Below are 6,827 nucleotides of genomic sequence, written 5' to 3'. Positions count from 1 at the left end.
AAGATTGTTGGATGAGTGTTCAAAGTCCTCACCTTTCTGTGTTTTTCATCTACCGATGAGTTTTTGCTAGACGTGATTCGTGATTGAGCTTGTTTTTGTTTAGAATGTTTTGTATGATTTTTGTACTTAGGAATTGTTTCATTTTCATGTTGTCGTTGTAGGATAGTGGTAAGTATTTACTTTGTTCGTACGTTTTTGTTTGAACCGTACAATTGTTTTGTTTTTCCAAATCTTGTCGATTCTTGATTCTTTGGATTTTTACTTTTGCGATTTGAGTGTTTGGCCCTGTTTGAGGACAAACAGATTCTAGTTGGGGAGAGTTGTTAAGTGCCAAATTGTAGTTATTTTGTGTATGTAAATAGTGGCACTTATCAATGCTTTTTGTTAATACCGTTTGAATAATTCCCCGTTTTTGTGTAATTACGTTTACTTTACGAATACTTGTATTTTCATATACTTTTATACCGTTTGATAGTTTTGTTGTATTTTTGTAGGTATTCTTGCGTTTTCGGAGCCTTGAGGAATAAAGTGTCGAAGACACGGCTGCGAGAGCAAAGAGAAAATAATTCTGCTGTTCTGGTGCAGGGCGCTTCGCGCGCTGTAGGGCGCGTCGCGCCCTCTTTGAGTTTGAAGAACATAGTCTGGCAGAAGTTAGGGCGCGTCGCGCCGGATTAGGGCGCTTCGCGCTCTAGGGCGGTTTGGTAAATTTATATAGGGCGCGTCGCGCCCACTGCGAAACTCAGTTTTGTATAAATAGTTAATAACAGATTTTTTAGGTTTTTTATCACCTCTTCTTGACAAGTTGAGCTCTGATCCTTTTTTGGTAGTTTAGAGGCTTAGGAAACACCATTGGGTGCGACGTCATGTGGATTGATCATGGATCTGACTCGATTTCATTGTACCGGTGAGATCTTTCCGGTTCATCTTCTCTCATCCCTTTGTTTCATTCCAATGGTGGGTGTTGTATGTATGTTTCTACTCTTATTGTATGTATATTTGTGGATCTTGGGATCGTTTATATATTCGCTTTACAAATCATCATTGTTGTTGTTCTTGATCTTTTTGCTTAAATGCTCTGGATTTGTGTTGTTGCAGACATGGACACCATAGATCTTGATTAGGAATGATAACTGTTAGTTTCTGGGTTGCAGACATGGATTCAGGACTAACAATCGTAGTGGGTATCGAGTCTAATGCCTCCGTGTTGTTTGTGTCGGTGGAGAAATCGCTGATGTGAATAGTACGGTTGAGCTTTCGTCGGTGTTGCAGACATGGGCACCGATGTGGCATCTCGAGTGATGCCCGGTGATGTTGATGCGTATTGAGAGTGTCGAGCAATAGATCTTCAGATTTAAGTATTCGACGGGTAGAACGAAATGCAATTCCATAACTATTTCTCTTAGACTATTGAGATTGTTTATCTGCTCTTATTTACTTTTCCAGCATTTACCTTTCCGCACCCAATTCATGAAACTTAGAACGCGAGATAGTCGAACGGCAGTTCTTCTCACCGATCTCTGTGGACACGATAATTCCCGAATGAATACTTCCAAAACTTTTGTTGCTTGCCGCTCTACCGCTCCAACAGCACTAGTCAACATGCATCTGACTCTCTCCAAAATAGTTCGATTAAACCTTTCAGCCAAACTATTTTTCTGTGGAGTACCTGCAGTAGTTCTGTGCCTTGCAATACCAGAGACAGCACAAAAACTATCGAACGCCTCATTGCAAAATTCAAGACCATTATCGGTTCTCAACCTCTTGACCTTCCTTCCAGTCTAATTTTCGACTAGAGTCTTCCAACTTTTGAAATTCTCAAAAGTTTCATCCTTAGTCTTCTGGATGAATACCCATAATTTTCTAGAATAATCATCAACTATGGATAGAAAATACCTTGCTCCTGAATGTGATGGACACCTTGCAGGCCCCCAAAGATCAGCATGGATGTAATCAAGGGATCCATGTGTTCTTTGTTTGCCTTTGTTGAACTTCACTCTGCAACATTTTCCAAGTACACAGGGTTCACAAAACTTCAGCTTTTCGACTTTGTCTCCACCAAGCAGATTTTATTTCCCTAATTCGACCAGACCCCTTTCACTGACATGGCCCAATCTCATGTGCCGAATTTCTGTCTTCGACAAAGGTTTCGTGGATGCAACATTTGTCGAACCACTTACAACTTCAGCCTCAAGGGTATACAAGCCTTGTTTCTTCACGCCTCTCAAGACTTCCTTCGACCCCTTCATGACTCTTAAGATACATTTCTCTCCTTGGAAAACATATCCTTTCTTGTCGAATTCACCAAGTGAAAGCATATTTCTATGCAAATCAGGAACATACCTGACTTCAGTCAACAACCTTATTGAGTCATCATGGAGCTTGAATCTCACAGATCCAACACCTGTAATCTTGCAAGCTTTGTTGTTTCCCAGCAATACTGATCCACCATCTTGATTACATGATTCCTCGAACAAGTCTTTGTTTGGAGTCATGTGCCAAGTGCAACCTGAATCCATAATCCACTCTCTTCTCGAGTCACTGCTTGAAACCACCAGAACATCAGATGATTCGAAATCATCTTGAACAATGGCTGCATTGCCATTATCCTTACCTCCATGATCTTTCAGGCGTTCAGGGCACACCTTTCTTGTATGACCCTCCTTCTTAAATGATAGCATCGAATGTCGGATGCTTTGCCACTGTAAGACTTCGACTGGCCTTTTCCCTTCTTCTTGTCAAACTTACCATCCTCTCGCAAGAACTTTCCTTTAACGGCCAAACCTTCACCAACAGTCAAAGGTTTATGCTCCTTTCGTTCGTTCAAGTCCTTAGAATACAAGGCTGATTGAACTTCTTCAAAGGTCATGAACTCCCTTCCATACATGATAGTTTCTTTGAAGTGAGCATGTGATCGAGGCAAAGTGCACAATAGTAACAGCGCTTGATCTTCATCATCGATCTTCACATCAATATTTTCAAGATGAAGAATTAGCTTGTTGAACATATCCAACTGCTCAGCCAACACTTTGTCTTCAATCATCTTGAATGAATACAAAGCTTGCTTCAGGTATAGTCGATTTACCAGCGATTTGGTTATGTACAAACTTTCAAGTTTCACCCATAACCCTGATGTCGTCGTCTCCTTTGATACCTAACAGAGAACCTTATTACCAAGGCTCAATAAAATTGCATTGTGTGCTTTCTCGATCATAGTCGTCTTCTCCGCTGTCGTTAATGCAGCATTCATGGTTGTCTCTCCCTTCAACGCTTCTAAACAACCCTGCTGAACCAGTAGGGCTTTCATCTTCAAGTGCCACAGACCGAAATCATTCACTCCGGTGAAATTTTCAATCTCACACTTTGTTGAAGACATCTTCTCTACGCTCACCGCACCAATTTGTTGTGAATTCAATGCCAAGAACAAAGTATAATACAAGGGAGGGATAAAGGACAAGGAAGAAGAAGAACACAAGAATTGGTTATAACTGTTATTCTTTTACTTTCTCTTAGAAAACAAGATTACAAGTTTACAAGAATAACAAATAACCTTTCTCACCCTAAATTAGGATTTGTTGTGTACAATGATGAGAGACTAGTATGCTATTTATAATAAAACCTAACATACTAACTAATAGACTTTTTCCACAAGGCCCATTACACAAGCCAACTTAATAAACAAGCTAACTTAACAAATTAGGGTTTAAACACCAAACCTAATTTAACATGCTAACAACCCTAGCATCTTCGACACAAGTAGGTGAATAATCTTCGACTTCATGCTTAATCATGTCGAACCAAGAAGCTACCCTTCGACCATACTAGAGTTGGATCCAATATCTCACAAATCTCCACCTTGGACCTAACTCTACAACATCAAGGGAACAAACTAGCTTTCTTCATTCAGCTTTATCAACTGCATACAGTGGAAAAACTTCCAACTCGACAATGATTTGGTAATCATATCAGTAGCATTGTCCTCAGTCGAAACCTTCAGCACTTGGACTTCTCCACCCTCGATTACTTCTCTGACGAAATGCAGCCTCACATCAATGTGCTTAGTTCGCTCATGATAGGCTGTGCTTAGTTCGCTTACACCAAGAAGCTACCCTTCGACCATACTAGAGTTCGATCCAATATCTCACGGAATTTTATTTATTTATTTCATATACAAGTTATTATTTTTGCTAAAGTTGAAATTGAAGAAATAAAAATAAAAGAATGATATGTAAATTTTTTTTTTAATTGCGAAGGTATTTTATGTTTATTTGCTTTTTATTTTTATTGAACGTAAAAGAAAAAAAAAAGATAATATTAATGAAAATGTTAAAAACTAACCAAGAATATTACAATAGTAAATTTTTATTTGTTTGTATATTGATTATATGTGTTAGTACTTTTATACTTGAACTATTCTTATATCAATAATGTAAGAGTTGTCTATTGAATAATATTTGAATGGTATTAACAATTTACCACTACGTAGTTGGGCAAACAAAAACCTTACTTTTCCTGAACTTAAAAAAAAATTGAACTTCATTTCCACTATGTAATCATTTTGGTATGTTTATGTGAATTTGATTTGCTTATGCAATTTTTTTTATTTTTTTAATGATGATTTTTTTTTCCTATCATTTTCATTGCTGCCTTTGTTTTTTCAATAGTCCAATAATAGGGTTGGACAATGTTTGTATCGGGTTTGGTTTAAAAATGTCCAACCGTGATAGTTTGGGTTACACATCATTCGGGTGGTGGGTACTCTCAGAATAAATATTTTCTAGAAACTTAAAGAAGCAATGTTCCAGTAAAAAAAGCACAATGCATTAGTTAGCATGTAATAAGATCTACCATGAAACTGCATGTGCTTGTTTTCTCTTAATAGGGATTATATGAGATTTCTTATTTAACAACTCATCCTTGAAGCCATTCCATAATACCGAGATGATTCCACAACCTTCAGCTCCTTCTCTAAATTATATATTTTTCTTTTATTTATCCACACACAAAAGTAACTTTGTCCTTTATCTTTGATGATGTGAATGATGACTAATTTTAGCTTTCTTTAATTTTACGAGGCTTCAAAGATGTTTAACAGTAAGAAAAAAATTTAAGGAAGGGTAGAATAGATGAGTGAGTAAATATTCCACACTAGTAATGCTCATGGATGAATATGTGAAAACATTTTTTATCGTATGAATTTGAGAGAATTAATTGTCTACATAGTAGCTTTAGATATGTAATCAGGATTTCTAAAAATAGCAACATAGTGGTATGACTTCTCACTCAAAGCAACTGTATAATTTTTGAAAGATAGCGGGCTAACAAGTATTACTATTATACAATTTTTTTATGGATCTCCAGACTTTTTGAAAATCTGCGGCGAAATTTTAAAAATATTATATATTTTGGAAGTGCATTTCCGAAGTCACCTTTTTATGAAAAAAAAAAATTGGTTTTGGAGATGCACTTCCAAAAACACCTTATTTTTTCTTTAAAAAAATTGATTTCAGAGATGCACTTCCGGAAATATTTTTTTGGGAAAGAGGTGTCTTCCGAAATGCATATCTGAAATATTCCAATTTTTTGTCTTAGAATTTTGAAACTTTTTGGATATGTATATCCGAAAAAACTCAATAATTATTAAAAAGTTAAAATTAAAGTGAATCAATACAATTAATTGTATTCATTAAAATATATTATTAAATATATATCATTATAATCAAAATATAATATTAATATCAGCCTAATAAATATTTAAATCAACACCTTATTTCATAAACTAATTTTCAAAAACAATTTATGGTTAAAAAAATTCATTTTATAAACAAAAATTTCAAAACAATTTTAGAGTTAAAAATTATTTTTTTAACTTATATAAATGAAAAATATTTTTATTATATTTCATAAATAAATTTTGAATTATATAAAATTAAATATATAATTTATTCACTAAATAAAATTAAGACAAAATCTTCATGTGATTTTTTTATCATAATTAATTATTAAAATAAATTTTATATTTGTGATTTTTATTTATGATTTTGAAGAACTATGTAATTTTAAATTTATATTAAAATATGAATAAAGTAGTAGATATTTTTATTGAATAATTATATAATCATAATTGTTGTGTATTAGTTATAATTTTAATAATTATTAATATGAAATTTATCAAATATAATTAAATTTTTTTTATAGTTTTATTTTTTAATTTATAATTGAAATTATAATAGAAATATCAACCGTATAATTATCATTATTATTATTCATAACTTATAAATTATATCAATTTTATGATATCTGAATTAATGAACATTCCAAATTTTTTAATTTTTTAAGATTTATTCGGATATGCCTTTCCGAAAAAATCTCTCACCATTTTTGGGGACAATTTCTTTATAGACCCCCCAACATTCTTAGACACCCGTGGCGAAATTCTCAATATGTCCCTATATTTTCGAAATGCATCTCCGAAGTCACCTTTTTATGAAAAAAAGGGGTTTCGGATATGCACTTCCGAAAACACCTTCTTTTTTTTTGAAAAAAAATATGATTTCGGAGATTTATTTTCGAAATATAATTTTTTCCAGAAAAAATGTGACTTCGAAGATGCACTTCCGAATTCACCCTCTTAGAATATTTCGGAAATGCACTTCTGAAATTTTGTCTGATACAGAAATCATAAATCAAACGAACAACGCTTCGATTTATTATAAAGCATCAAAATTACAAACATCACAGGACATGAAATTAAAGTTACATATTGTTAAATCAGCAATATTGTACTGGAATAAGAGATTAAATGAATGATGTTTACCTCCAATTGTAGC

The sequence above is a fragment of the Vicia villosa genome, linkage group LG3, assembly GCF_029867415.1.
Source record: "Vicia villosa cultivar HV-30 ecotype Madison, WI linkage group LG3, Vvil1.0, whole genome shotgun sequence".
Lineage (NCBI taxonomy): Eukaryota > Viridiplantae > Streptophyta > Magnoliopsida > Fabales > Fabaceae > Vicia > Vicia villosa.
The sequence above is the reverse complement of the archived record's forward strand: the minus strand, read 5'-3'. Positions refer to the sequence as shown.